We start from the raw sequence: 16,453 nt of genomic DNA, 5'->3' as shown, positions 1-16,453 counted from the left end.
TTTAATTAGGACCCTTCTGAACATTACACAAAGGTAATGAAGTCACCCTCATTGTGTGCTAACTAGGATGTAGAAATAGGGCAGCTCAGGAATTCTAGAGAGGTAAAATGTGCTAGTAAGTACTAGTGAGCCAAATGGGAAAAAATAAACAATGTGGCATATTGCATGCTGTGTATGGGCCTGATCTTGCAGCTTCTCTCGTGCGAGGACTCCTCAAAATTAATATAGTTAATTGCATCAAGAGACCCACTTTTTCATGAGCATGTCTGTAGAATAGCTTGGGAATATCTATACAACTATCCATAAGCAAAAATTATATGGCATTAAAATATTACGAGGCTATCATTAATTGCCTGATTTTTGTTGTTGTTGCTGTGGTATAAATTTAAACTAAACAAGAGTGCCATCCAAGTTCTAGACATGCTTGACACTCTTCTTTAAAAATATAACATGCATATAATAAATAATCAACCCCCCCCACCCCCCATCCCCTCAACCAACTGAATATGAATAAGAGTGCTGAAGAATAAAAGCGGCAAGGATAAGATGAAGAGGAGTAGCAGGTTCAGGCCTGCAGTTCAGATAAGCTGCTTTAAAAGAACAGCAATGTAATTTTCAAAATGTGCCTACAGAACAATCTATAACAGGCATAAAATAACGTGGGAAATCGTGATTGCAATAGCAAACATTCCGATGACGGTTTGAGCCAATGAGGCTTCTCCTTAGTCCTGTGCTAAGGAGCTCATTTTGGAAGTGTTATGCCATGGTTCAGGTTTTAGCAGTAACTTTCCTTATTGTTTAACAATGTGCACTTTAATAAACTGGAATCTCTATGACACTTCTGTCATTTCCCAGAAAACCTTTTGCTACAGTCTTGCTGTTGCATAGCATGCTTTATTCAGATCAAAAAGCAATTTCAAGCACTCCAGCTTGATGTAAATTGAGCAAAGACTGATCAGATTTGCAATCTGAAGACACTCTTTAAGGAAGTATTGTACACAAGCATATTTATTAGCTGTTCTACTGATGTACCCTAAATGTTATATTTATTACATGTGCAGCTCTTTTGGGTCTTGTTGAATAGGGGAGAGCCTCCAAAGGACTTTGCTATATAATGTCTTAGCTTGTGTATTGCTTGAAGGAAAACTGCAGTGATTAGTTATATATTGTAGTCACCTAGAGAAATGCTTACTAAATTTGAACAGAGTGGGCCAAGAAAGCAGCATTTGAACCAGCTTTTTGTTCTGGCTAAGGTTCAGAAGTCTGACTGGGAGAGCAATGAGGATTTAGGGGCAATAATGTCTCTTCTGAGAACAAAGTCTAAAATGCTGGAAATTGTGTAAAAAATAGCTGAGCTAGCAAGATTTTTGCCACTTTGAAAAAAATCTCACTCTTGTGGGATTATCTGTTTTCATGAGATTTCAACTATTTTGTGCCACATCTAAATTGGTTCCTGGAAAATAATACTATTCCCATTCATGATCCAGTCTTACACTAAAACTAGAGGGGCAGATTTAGCTCAGGCAGTTACAATCCTAACCCCTTTATGTGCAGGGGTTTGGGTCTGAAGTTTTGGTATGTGCCATCTCCAAATAATTATTTTGAAAAGAGTTTACAGAAATTCTTGTCACAGTTCCATTATCACTCCTTACAGTAACTCTGAATGGTATTTTGCAGTAGGACCTGGCTTTTTGCAGATATGTTAGGCTAGACCTCCTACTCAGAAATAGACTGGGACACAAGAAATGTGTACCACCAATGGAATGGGTAGGAAATCAGATGGTTTCAAAAATGTAAATTCTATTCTTCCTTGTTCATTGCAAGCTGCAGGATTTGGCCTCAGGGAAGCAGCCAAACATTCTCTTCAACACCCTCCCTGAATTAATTGTTCCACTGAACCAATAGCATTGGATGGAATGCAGGAATCTGATCTGCCTATTCGCTGTTATGTATGCTCAAGTGTTTGTTAATGTTTGTGAAAGGCTCTCTATAACTTCCAGTTTATGTACCCTAATCTTTTGTATCACTCTGCTTATGATTCTCAGTGCCTTCTTCCATGCTACATCCTATGCATGCAGAGAATCATAGAATCATAGAATATCAGAGTTGGAAGGGACCTCAAGAGGTCATCTAGTCCAACCCCCTGCTCAAAGCAGGACCAATTCCCAGCTAAATCATCCCAGCCAGGGCTTTGTCAAGCCGGGCCTTAAAAACCTCCAAGGAAGGAGACTTCACCACCTCCCTAGGTAACGCATTCCAGTGTTTCACCACCCTCCTAGTGAAATAGTTTTTCCTGATATCCAACCTGGACCTCCCCCACTGCAACTTGAGACCATTGCTCCTTGTTCTGTCATCTGCCACCGCTGAGAACAGCCGAGCTCCATCCTCTTTGGAACCCCCCTTCAGGTAGTTGAAGGCTGCTATCAAATCCCCCCTCATTCTTCTCTTCTGGAGACTAAACAATCCCAGTTCTCTCAGCCTCTCCTCATAAGTCATGTGCTCCAAACCCCTAATCATTTTTGTTGCCCTCCGCTGGACTCTTTCCAATTTTTCCACATCCTTCTTGTAGTGTGGGGCCCAAAACTGGACACAGTATTCCAGATGAGGCCTCACCAATGTCGAATAAAGGGGAACGATCACGTTCCTCGATCTGCTGGCAATGCCCCTACTTATACAGCCCAAAATGCCGTTAGCCTTCTTGGCAACAAGAGCACACTGTTGACTCATATCCAGCTTCTCGTCCACTGTGACCCCTAGGTCCTTTTCAGCAGAACTGCTACCTAGCCATTCGGTCCCTAGTCTGTAGCAGTGCATGGGATTCTTCCGTCCTAAGTGCAGGACTCTGCACTTGTCCTTGTTGAACCTCATCAGGTTTTTTTCTGCCCAATCCTCTAATTTGTCTAGGTCCCTCTGTATCCGATCCCTACCCTCTAGTGTATCTACCACGCCTCCTAGTTTAGTGTCATCTGCAAACTTGCTGAGAGTGCAGTCCACACCATCCTCCAGATCATTAATAAAGATATTAAACAAAACCGGCCCCAGGACCGACCCTTGGGGCACTCCACTTGAAACCGGCTGCCAACTAGACATGGAGCCATTGATCACTACCCGTTGAGCCCGACGATCTAGCCAGCTTTCTATCCACCTTACAGTCCATTCATCCAGCCCATACTTCTTTAACTTGGTGGCAAGAATACTGTGGGAGACAGTATCAAAAGCTTTGCTAAAGTCAAGAAATAACACATCCACTGCTTTCCCCTCATCCACAGAGCCAGTTATCTCATCATAGAAGGCAATTAGGTTAGTCAGGCACGACTTCCCCTTCGTGAATCCATGCTGACTGTTCCTGATCACTTTCCTCTCCTCTAAATGTTTCATAATTGATTCCTTGAGGACCTGCTCCATAATTTTTCCAGGGACTGAGGTGAGGCTGACTGGCCTGTAGTTCCCCGGATCCTCCTTCTTCCCTTTTTTAAAGATGGGCACTACATTAGCCTTTTTCCAGTCATCTGGAACCTCCCCCGATCGCCATGAGTTTTCAAAAATAATGGCTAATGGCTCTGCAATCTCACCCGCCAACTCCTTTAGCACCCTCGGATGCAGCGCATCCGGCCCCATGGACTTGTGCACGTCCAGTTTTTCTAAATAGTCCCGAACCACTTCTTTCTCCACAGAGGGCTGGTCACCTTCTCCCCATGCTGTACTGCCCAGTGCAGCAATCTGGGAGCTGACCTTGTGCGTGAAGACAGAGGCAAAAAAATCATTGAGTACATTAGCTTTTTCCACATCCTCGGTCACTAGGTTGCCTCCCTCATTCAGTAAGGAGCCCACACTTTCCTTGATTTTCTTCTTGTTGCTAACATACCTGAAGAAACCCTTCTTGTTACTCTTAACATCTCTTGCTAATTGCAACTCCAAGTGTGATTTGGCCTTCCTGATTTCACTCCTGCACGCCTGAGCAATATTTTTATACTCCTCCCTGGTCATTTGTCCAATCTTCCACTTCTTATAAGCCTCTTTTTTGCATTTAAGATCAGCAAGGATTTCACTGTTTAGCCAAGCTGGTCGCCTGCCATATTTACTATTCTTTCTACACATCGGGATGGTTTGTTCCTGCAACCTCAATAAGGATTCTTTAAAATACAGCCAGCTCTCCTGGACCCCTTTGCCCTTCATGTTATTCTCCCAGGGGATCCTGCCCATCTGTTCCCTGAGGGAGTTAAAGTCTGCTTTTCTGAAGTCCAGGGTCCATATTCTGCTGCTCTCCTTTCTTCCTTGTGTCAGGATCCTGAACTCGACCATCTCATGGTCACTGCCTCCCAGGTTCCCATCCACTTTTGCTTCCCCTACTAGTTCTTCCCTGTTTGTGAGCAGCAGGTCAAGAAAAGCTTTGCCCCTAGTTGGTTCCTCCAGCACTTGCACCAGGAAATTGTCCCCTACGCTTTCCAAAAATTTCCTGGATTGCCTGTGCACCGCTGTATTGCTCTCCCAGCAGATATCAGGGTGATTAAAGTCTCCCATGAGAACCAGGGCCTGTGATCTAGCAACTTCTGCTAGTTGCCAGAAGAAAGCCTCGTCCACCTCATCCCCCTGGTCTGGTGGTCTATAGCAGACTCCAACCACAACATCACCCTTGTTGCTCCCACTTCTCAACTTTATCCAGAGACTCTCAGGTTTTTCTGCAGTATCATACCGGAGCTCTGAGCAGTCATACTCCTCTCTTACATACAACGCAACTCCCCCACCTTTTCTGCCCTGCCTGTCCTTCCTGAACAGTTTATATCCATCCATGACAGTACTCCAGTCATGTGAGTTATCCCACCAAGTTTCTGTTATTCCAATCACATCATATTGGAATATGTTCCTGACCTGGTTCTCAAGAGTCCCACTTTTTCATCAGCATGTCTGTAGAGCAGCTTGGGAATGCCTATATTGCTATTGATAAACAAACAAAAAAATATATGGCGTTAAAATATCAGTATATAGTTAATTGCTTGATTTTTGTTGTTGCTGATGTGAGATAAACCTAAACAAAGAAAAAGTGCCATCCCAAGTTCTGGACATACTTGACGGTCTTCGTTAAAAATATTACATTCATATAATAAATAATCAGACCCTGCCCTATTCCCAGCCAAAATATCAAAAAAGACAATCCTATTGTTTCTATTTCCCTAATCCTCTTTCTCTGTTTTGTAACATTTAGAAGGTAAGTTCTGTGGAGCAGCGACCACATTTTCTGTGTTTGGAAACTGGCGATTACATTGTGGCCGCTATGAGACAGAAATAATAACAACAAAATTGTTTATCAGCAATGTCATATAGAAAAACGGAAGAAGTCTGCATTGTGCTGTAGAACATTGTTAGCTACGTCTTGCTGATTCTTGTTTAAAATGTGCATAATTTTGTAGATATAGTATTTGTAGACTTTAATCAGCAGTTAAGATCACAGTACCACTTCTGTTCCAGTGCAAAGAGCTGTTTTCATGTAGTGTCACTAGTTGCTCAACAGATGCATTTATTTTGAATTTCTTGTACAATATGATTATTCCACTGGAACATGATATTCTTTTCCCTTTTTTCCTGTTGTGGACTTTCTCACATTGTTTTACATTTCAGGTTTATGAACCAAGGTTATTCCTATAACAACACTACTCCTCCCATCTTCTAGCCATAAACAACTTCCCAAAATATTGAAGCATAAAAACTCCCCTGTGGTTCACAACCCACTGGATTGCATTGATTCAACTGAAAATTATAAAAATGTGAGTGAAGATAGAGGTGGTCAAACTGATTATTAACTAGAAAGTTCTGACAAAATCATGTGGAATAATTTTTCTTTTTAATCTGATAGGCATGTAGACAGAATTTGCATGCCAGAATAGGTGGGAATACAGGCAGAACTGAAGTACTGAGGGCCAGATGCACATTTGGTATAAAATGGTGGAACTCCCTTCATTTGAAACGAGACAGATTTACACCATCTGAGAATCTGGCCCTTATTTCTTATACGTAAGAAATATTTAGAATTCTATAAATAGAAGTAAAAACCAGGCCATAAGTCTTTTTTTTTCTTTTGATGTGTACATCTTATGCACACACCATGGCTTTAACTTGGAAAAAGTTCAATTAAAAAAACACAAAAACTTCATGACTAGACAAATTCTCTCCCATAGCATATGTATAATGTTCTTGTACTTAATAAATGTGTTTCATTTACTTGTTATTTATTTCCTGTCATTTAAAATGATCAAATAAAACATTTGAGCAAAATAAAACTGAGCCAATGGACTACACGTATACAGTACATGTCAATTTAAAGGAATTGATATTGTCCTCGTAGCAGTCTTTCACTTTAAGGTAAAGCCTGCTAAAATGGACGTCAGTGGCAAAATACCCACTGTCTGAAATGGCACAAGGTCAAGTCCATTGTTAGATTTTATTTATGTAGAATCAAATACTGTGATCCTTTTGCCCAGACAAAACTCCCATTGATTATCCCATGCTGTCTTTTCTGAAGGCCTCACTCTCTATGAAATATTTTGTCTAAGTTAAGATACGATTCTTCACTAATAAAATTCAAGTTGAGTTTGCTGTTGATTATAGTGGATGCAGGAGGGGCCACAGTATTCTTGGGATTGTAAAACCAGTCTTTTATCCCTATTTAATGTGCTATGTCAGGACTCAGTCCTTCACTGAGATTGATTCAGGGCTTTGTGTAAGCTGGGGGTCTGCCAATGTACAGCAGTGTGCATAACTGTGGTCTTCTGGCCTGCTTTTGCTCCCGGTGTAGTCAATATCATGACTCCCATTAACTTAAATGGTGCAGGATTAGGCCCTTAAATCATGAGGTTTTTTTAGATCAGGGTCTGTATTTTCCTGTGTGTGTATGGACAGTGCCTAGCACATTGTGAATGCAACCGGAATACAAATAAATAAGAATAGATCTCAGTAAGGTAACATCACATCACTGATGTCTTTTCCAGGAAGCTTATTTGATATGTCACTGTGAGGGCTGCCAGGCAGAAGACGCTGTAGACTTTGGCTAAAACATCGTTTTTAATTGTAAATCCATTGTGTCCAGCTATATATTTCAATTTTTGAATACAAATATTTCGATAATGATAATTGTAGTAATACTTCACACTTCTAGAGAACTTTCTGAGGATCGACAAGCACTAGCTTGCCATAGGACTGGAAGGGACCTTGAGAGATCATCTAGTCCAGTCACCTGCACTCATGGTAGGACTAAGTATTATCTAGACCATCCCTGACAGGTATTTGTCTAACCTGCTCTTAAAAATCTCCAATGACAGAGATTCCACAACTTCCCTAGTCAACTTATTTCAGTGCTTAACCATATTAACAGGAAGTTTTTCATAATGTCCAACCTAAAACACCCTTGCTGCAATTTAAGACCATTGCTTCTTGTCCTATCCTCAGAGGTTAAAGAGAACAATTTTTCTCCCTCCTCCTTGTAACAACCTTTTATGTACTTGAAAACTGCTCTCATGTCCCCTTTCAGTCTTCTCTTCTCCAGACTAAACAAACCTAATTTCTTCAATTTTCCCCCATAAGTCATGTTTTCTAGACCTTTAATCATTTTTGTCGCTCTTCTCTGGACTTTCTCCAATTTTTTCCACATTTTTCATACAATGTGGTGGCCAGAACTGGGCACAATACTCCAGTTGAGGCCTAATCAGCACAGAGTAGAGCGGAAGAATTACTTCTCATGTCTTGCTTGCCACTTCTGCTAATACATCCCAGAATTATGTTTGCTTTTTTTGCAAGTGTGACACTGTTAACTCATATTTAGCTTGTGATCCACTATGATCCCCTTTCTGCAGTATTCCTCCTTAGGGAGTCATTTTGTATGTGTGCAACTGATTGTTTCTTCCTAAATGGAGTACTTTGATTTGTCCTTATTGAATTTCATCCTATTTATTTCACACCATTTCTCCAGTTTGTCCAGATCATTTTGAATTTTAATCTTATCCTACAAAGCACTTGCAACCCCTCCCTGTTTGGTATCATCTGCAAACTTTATAAGTGTACCCTCTATGCCATTATCTAAATCATTGATGAAGATATTGAACAGAACCAGACCCAGAACTAATCCCTGCAGGACCCAACTTGATATGCCCTTCCAGCTTGACTGTGAACCACTGACAAGTACTCGCTGAGAACAGTTTTCCAACTAGTTATGCACCTACCATATAGTATATTATAGTAGTATAGTAGGGTCTGTTTCCCTAGTTTGTTTATGAGAAGGTCATGAAAGACAGTATCAAATGCCTTACTAAAGTCCCCCCATCCTCAAGTCTTGTTACCCTGTTAAAGAAAGCTATTAGTTTGGTTTGACATGATTGGTTCTTGAAAAATCCATGCTTTCTATTCCTTCTCACCTTATTATCTCCTAGGTGTTCACAAATTAGACCTTTAGGTGAAGGGGTAGGTCTTATTTATTTTATTGTTTTTATATAAACTATAAACACCTAAAATAAAAAAAATATATAAATACATTCATAAGATGGAAATATCATATAAATAACAAAATGCAGTGTTCAGTATAAAATCTGAAAAAAATCACAACAAACCAAAAACAAATAAACAAAAGCCCTGAATCTGTAGAGGTCATGCAGGGTATCAATTGTTAAACTGATTAAGTAGAAAAATAAGTGAGAATATAGCCTACAGTACTGGGGACTAATATATAATAAATTGCAAAAGCATGTAATAGTTTCCTATGTGACCAGACAACCACATATTTTTTCCAAGTGTTTCTATTAGACAGAGTCATATTTTTCCATTAATGCAGTAGTAGAGAGCTCGCTAAGCAGTCTGTGTATGAAGGGGAAACTGCAGATTTCCATTTCTTCAAAATAACTCTTTTGGCCACTAAAATAGTTACGGCAATTTATCTTAATGTTAATTGGTAAGACCAATTCATCCAGTACCTCTAAAATACACAGGCTTGGAGAAGGAAAAGTGGCAATACTTAAAAGTTTTTGAGAGAGCACTGAACACATGCATTTTTGACTGGTATAGAGGATGTGTGAAAGATTGGTATGGGGCTGTTTGCATCTCCAACCTTCACTGTGTATTGCCAATCTAGCCTTAAACTAATGTTCTGGAGTCCGGTAATAACTGTTTAATAACTTGATCTGGAAGACTCGCAAGGACAAATAACTTGAAGTATCTTTCACATTGAGCCAGATATCCTCCTAGGTTTCTGTTGTGATAGTAAGGCTAAGTTCTCTCCCCATTTTTTTGGAGATTGAGAGGGTAATGCAAACCATTAAGCCACCAATAAGTAATTCCTACAAAGTCACTTTTGTTTCCATATATCATAACATAACCTCTAGAGGTGAGAGAGTTGAAACAGGCCAGTTGTCCCCCATCCTTGCATAAATCCTTGAGCATAGCTGCTGAAAGAAGGAACTGTTAGAGAGCAGTAGTTGATATCTGCTGCACATGTAATTGAAAGAGGTCAGTCTATCATCTCATATTGTATCTTTAATTTTTGTTAACCTCTTCTCTATCCAAATTGCCTTAAGCATGGAGTTGGCCTTGATCCTGAGGCATGGGTTATCCCATAGTGGTATGAAAAGAGAATTAGTAAGATTGGATGCTGTAATCATCTTAATGCAGAATGCCCCATGCAGATGAAAAGATTGGCTTTTTCTTAAGGATACGGGTAGCTTCTTAAGGAATAAAAAAGAAGAGAAGGAACCAAATGGCATAGCTAAGCTTTTTTTCGATCTCAAACTAGGCCGATGTGTATACAGAGCTACTTGGGGGGCGGGGGGGAACCCCCTTACATTAGGATGCATTTGGTATGCTAGAAAATATAGATACAAATCTGGCAATCCCCTACCTCCAGTTGCCCTGGATTTTTTAAGGGTCTTGTGTGACAAGTGAGGCTGTTTTTTATCCCATATACATTGCATGGTAAGCCTAGTTATTCAAACTAAGAGCAGGGAAAAGCCCTTTAAAGGCAATAGGCTAGTGATATAAGTCATTCTCATATTTATAGAAACAATTTTGGGGAAGATTAGGACAAATTTTAACATCTAAATATGTTATTACCTTGCATATTTGAAATGGAAAATGCTGAAACTGAGAAGGATTTGGTCTTTTGGATATATCTATTGCATGTGATTTATTCCAGTTAATGAAAAAAACAGAGATCTTTCCAAAAATATCAATTGAATTCAACAATGATGGGACTGATGAGGATAATTTCTTCAATAGTACAAAAATTTCATCAGCATATAAATTGATTTTATATTCTTTCCTGCTTACGGTCGTATCTTCAATGGCTGAGTGCTGACATACGTACATTGCCAGTGATTTAAGAGCAACATAAAAAAGGAGGGGCAAGAGGGGAAAGCCCCATCACATCTCTCATGCTAATTGAAATGTTGGAGAAATAACTCCATTAGTTGATACTGAGGGGAGAGTTATATAATACACTGACCCAATTCGGGCATATTGGTCCAAATCTGTTTTTTTTTTTTTTTTTTTTAGGACAGCCATAAGATAAGGCCATTCAGCCCTATCAAAGGCTTTCTCTGCACCTAGCGATAAGGCTATGGAGGGAAAATCTGACATCTAAACTTGCTGGATCAGATGAGCAATTTTTCTCACATTATCAGCAGCCAATTGACCTTTAATGAAACCAACCTAATCTGTGTGCATAATTGATGGGATGGATGATGGTGTTCAGTTGTATTGCTAAAAAATTTGCAATTATTTTGCAATCTGTTCAATAGAGATATACGGAGGAAGTCACCACAGTTGCAATCATCTTTGTTCTTCTTTAATATTAAAGTAATTAAAGTAGTTCTCATGTCACAAGACAGGATTCCTTTTTGGAATGTTTCAGTGAAAACCTTTGAAAGAACAGAAGATAGCTGATTACAAAATGTTTTGTAGAAATCTGCCAGAAAACCATCTATCCCAGGGGCCTTGCCTGAATTCATATTTTTATAGCCCGTTCAATCTCTTGCGTTGTGATTGTTTTGTCCATAAACAACTCTTGTTTTGAAATTAGGGTATTAAAGGGTAGGCCTTCAATGAAATGATCAAATTTATCAGAATCAAATTGGTTGTCTGATTTATACAAAGCTTGATATAATAGTTTAAATTGATTATTTATATCTATTTGTTCCAGGATGGCACTCCTGTCTTCTTGTAATAAGAACCATATATTGAGTGTAAGTTTGACTTGGCTGGATGAGCATTCATTATATTTATATTTGGCATTGATTGGAGGATGTAGGAGGTTTTCATTATTTGGGCCAGTCTTATACTTCCTCTGCAACTCATCTATTTCCTTGCATAGGCGCCAACTTTCTCCAGTGCAAGTGGGTGCCCGCGCTCCCCCACCCCTTCCCCGCCCCTGGGCCCCCCCCATTCCAACCCCATCCCCAAAGTCCCCACCCTAACTCCACCCCTCCCTGCCCCTATTGGATCCCTTCCCCAAATCCCCGCCCTCGTCTCTTCCCCCAGCGCGCCATGTTCCCCCTCTTCCCCTCTCCCTCCCTGCCCCGCGAATCAGCTGTTTCACGGCGCAAGCGCTGGGAGGGTGGGGGGAGAAGCAGGATGTGGTGGTGGGCTTGCGGAGGAGGCAGAGGTAAGCTGGAACGGGGGGGGCAGGGCGGGGAGCTGCCGGTGGGTGCTGAGCACCCACCAATTTTTTTCAATGGGTGCTCCAGCCCTGGAGCACCCACGGAGTCGGCACCTATGTTTTCTTGTCCAAAGAGTCTAGCAACTTGAGTGTTTCTCTTCTTTTGGGAAGCATACTTTATGCATTTACTCTTTACAATAGCTTCCAGAGCTTCCCAAAAGATGGCATCTGAGGTAACTGATTGCTTATTTTCTTGTGTGAAGTTAGAGATGACTGAATCAACTGTGGAATAAAATGTTGCATCATTTAGTAGCAGCGCGTTCAGCTTCCATCTAGAAGATTTTAATCATGTGTAACCAATGTCAATGGTAAATATAATGGAAACATGATCTGAAATTAATAGATTATCAATAGCCGCTTCTAGATGTCCTGAAATCAGTAATGAAGACACAAGAGAAAAGTCAATTCTGGAGTAAGATGAATGTACTGTAGAAATATATGTACAGGCACACTCCTTGCTGTGTCTCAGTCTTCCTATATCTTTTAAATCAAGTTCATTCATTAACAATGAGGGTTGGCCTATGGTGCTTTGAGACCTGGGTCTCATGTAATTGGATTTGTCCAGATGTCTATCTAGTGTAGTATTCCAATCACTTCCCAATATTATAGGAACATTTTTTATTCGAAAGAACATCTGCAATGTCTTTGAAAAAATCAAAACTACCTCCGCTTGGATTGTAAATGCTTCCTAGAATTAACCTTTTTGAGTTGAAACAGCCTTCAAGAAGAACATATTTTCCTACAGGATCAGACCAAGACTGTATACATTCAAAAGTTATACTTTTATGAATTAAGATGGATGTGCTTCTGCTCTTAGAATTCAATGAAGAATGATACTCAACACCTACCTACATCTTCTTGATTCTACTGATATCTATTTCTGCTAGCTGAGTTTCCTACAGTAAAGCTACTTGGCACTTTTTCAATCCGAAGCATCTCAGGATTCTAATTCTTATGGAAGGTTAAGTCCACTTACATTCCAGGAGCACACTTTAAGCAAATTCATGGTAAAGTTTTAAATGATATATTAAGATATATAACCTTATTCTAAAGATACATATTTCCCTGTGGATATTCTACAGACATATTTCTAGGACATGGTCTGTATTTATATATATTAGATATTGTTTAGTTTTGAATGAATTTATGCCTTCAGTTGAGCCTCTAAAAATGTCAGGTATACAGAAAGATCTATAGTTAAATATCATGTGTCTTCCAAAGTATATTTGTAACAGAAACCAAACAAACAAAAAATTAATAGCCATAAAACAAGCCAGTTTGGGCACATTCAGATCCCTGATGGCTTCAGTTCCATCTGCTCCTCCCCTCCCTATATTATCTAATGCTAGTCTTTTTCTAAATACAAATATATTTTAGGTCAAATATTACCCTGTAAATACCATTGGGCAGACTAGAATGAATATATATATATATATATATATATATACAGAAGATTTTATGTATACATACACATATGTAGATGCATATACATATATACAGACATCACATGTAAATTTACAATTGATTTGGTAAATCAAATATAAATTAGTACAAAACCTAAGTATGAAAAATAAAGTCGGTTATAGTCTACTTTACATGTCAGGAGTGTTGACTGTTCCAAGGGACTTGTGGTCACCATAACATAATCCATCAGAGGCAAAGTTAGTGAAGAGATTCTGCCCAGCAGTACAAGCTGTGATGATTAGTGTTGATAATATTTCAGTCAGTAGATGGTGTTATAAACCCCAGTTTAGTGTTAAACTGTTAGTCTATGCATTCCCATGCTATGCAGTTGTTGTTGCTCAGTTCCAAAGGATATCAGAAGAAGAGTTCAGTATAGCTGGTTATCTGCTAGGAGTTGGAAGATTATATAAGTTAATATTACCATATCTACAAGGATACACATGAAAACAAAGTGATTTTTAAACTTGTTGAGGTATGCTTTTCATGATGAAAAAAACATTTTGCTATTTTTGGTCAAATCTGGTGTCAGTCTTTGAAAGTTTCTGCCAAGCTTCAGAGGGGTTTTTGCAAAATCTTGTGAAGCCTACTAAATCCATAGTGAAGGTGGGTGGGTACTTGATGCTGTATCTGACATTGGTCCCCTTCAGGATTTACTTTATGCCATTGAATGCAGCCATCTTTTTGTTTAGAACAGCTGGGAAGTCAGGAAAAAAATGGTGGCCTTTAAACATAAGGGTTTCAGCCTTCTGGCAGCATTCATTAACATTGCTTTATCAATAAATTTCAGCAGCTTGAAGATGATGGGGTGTGGGCTTGCCAGACTCCTGCCCTCCAGTACCAGTCATTTCATGAGCCCTTTCAATATCTAATAGGCACAACTTGGGGGTCCAATTTATGTCGGGTAGCAGTTTCTGAAGAAAGCTTATAATATCCTTCCCCTCTAGACCCTCAGCAGTGCCCAAAAGGCGAGGTTGTTTCTTTGAGATCTGTTTTCTAAGTCTTCCTGTTAACGCGGAAGCTTCTTCATTCATTTTCCTGGTTTCAATGACAAACTTTTGTAGCTCTTTTTTCAAGAGAGCCATTTGGGATTTTACATCACATATATCTTTACAGAGACCACAAATATCTTTTGAGATTGAATCCAGTCAGACTGTGAGGAATTCTTTTAGTGCTGCGATATCCTGGCCTAGATTCTGCTGCGGCCTTGCAGTCTCCCCCTTCAGCTGCTTAGGTGATTCAGGCATAGGTCTTTTGTTGCCTCTCATGTTTTCATTGGAATCCATAGTCAAGAGTTTGAAGTTTATCCAGGGGATTAATTTAAGCTTTTATGACAGAAACTTACTTGATAATTTGTTAGGAATGTAATTATTAGAGATGAATTGATGGATTGATATGAAGGGAGTGAGGAGGTCCAGGACTAAGCAGCCATCTTCTTCATGGGTACCATGTGACACCTCCCACTCCCCAGATCTCCTTTTTATTTACACTTATGCAAAGTGGGTGTAAAATACTAACAAATCAGCATTCTTCACATTCTTACACTGCTAATAATAATTTACATTTCCTGTGCACAGGTGTCAATAATGACACAGCGTGCAAGGCAGTGGAGAATCAGGCCCAAGATGTTGCCTTACAGTTGGCTGGAGAAGGTACCCAAATGCTTCTAAGAATGGACAAATCAGGCAGTCCCTCTTTCCCTGGAGGACCTTGCCAGCAGTACCGTTTGCAGACATTGATTGTAGCGTCTCTGGATAAGACCTCTATTTTCTATGGTCTCCCCTGGCTGACTCCGTAAACTAAATCCAGAGCTCCAATCAGAAAACATAGGAAAAAGGTCCATTTCCCTCCTGGAGTCACAGTTTTATCTGGTACAATCTTTACATTAACCCTAAAGTTGGGTGTTGCAAGAGGAGCTCCATGGCATGCAGGGAAAAACTGGTAGGGCTCTCAAACAAACCTATGGATGAAGTACATGCATTAATACATTTAGTCTCTCAACATTGTAGTGAAGTAGAAAAGTGTCTCTTTTCACAAATGGGGTAAGCGAGGCTCAGAGAGATCATATGATCATATTATGCAGGAAGTCTGTGGCAGAACTAGATATAGATCCCAGCTCTCCTGAATTGCAGTCCTGTATTTAAGAACACAATTATTGTTGCATCCTTATGAATGGAGGCTTTGATTTTTGCTTTACCTTACAAATGAGTTCTAGAAATCTAGCTCTATTTTCAATTTCTTCTGTGCTATTTGTAATCTAATCTTTCAAGTATACATCATTATGATAATTTACATCAGTAATTTGGTTTTACTCATTAAATTGCTGCCTTTTCTTTTTAAAGATAGGGCATATTTAATGGCCGCATTATATAATGTACAGCCAACCACGAATATCCTGCACTCTTTTGAAAGGCAGTTTAGTAATTTTCCAGCAAATTTATCTAAGCATCTAAATCTCATTTTTAAGATACCAAATGTTCTTTCAATTATCATTCTGGTCATTTTTTTGAGTTTCATTATAATTTATAATGAAATAGTTTTCAGAGATAGTCTGTAGATGAGACAGAAGAGAAATTAGGCAGTTTTTCAAGGGATATCCAATGTCATCTGAAAAATTGGTTTAAAAAACTCTCCAAACCTGCAGTACTTTATATTTGAGCACCTAGATAGCTGCTTCCTGAGAAGCCATCCTTGTTGAGAATTGCCTTTTGCAAACAACAGTAAAATGTTTGTCTTTCAAATATGTATATATAATTAAAATATATTTGGAGTAAAAGTTCATATTGCACAGGATTTTACTACCATGACTCCAGTTAAAAAGTCAACCATTCACACAGCTGTAACTCAGTGAAGTGCTTTGAAATGTACTTAATAAACAAAAATGACCTCAAACTAATAAAATCTACCATTACAATTAAGATGTATACATGCCTTAACTGAGTAACTGCATGATCTCACGCCTCCTCTTACCCTTATTTGTTTTGTCATATCCAAGGCCCTGATTCTGCTACCCCACTGGTGAGAACATGTGTGTGTCTCTCTCTCCCCCCATCCCCTGCTGCCTCTCTTCAGAAGCATCAGTAGCAGGTCATGAATCAATTGCTATTCCTACATGTTTATATTATAGTCCAGAGTATTTACAACAGATGACTACATGCACCATACAATATATGACAGAGTGAATTTCAGTAAGGTATCATTGAATATTGAAATTTTCCATTGAACCAGAATTAAGGAAACACCTATCCCAAATATATTGGGCCAAATTCATTGCTGGTGTAATTACATTGAGCAACAAAAGGG

The sequence above is a fragment of the Trachemys scripta genome, chromosome 5, assembly GCF_013100865.1.
Source record: "Trachemys scripta elegans isolate TJP31775 chromosome 5, CAS_Tse_1.0, whole genome shotgun sequence".
NCBI classification, from domain to species: Eukaryota; Metazoa; Chordata; order Testudines; family Emydidae; genus Trachemys; species Trachemys scripta.
The sequence above is the reverse complement of the archived record's forward strand: the minus strand, read 5'-3'. Positions refer to the sequence as shown.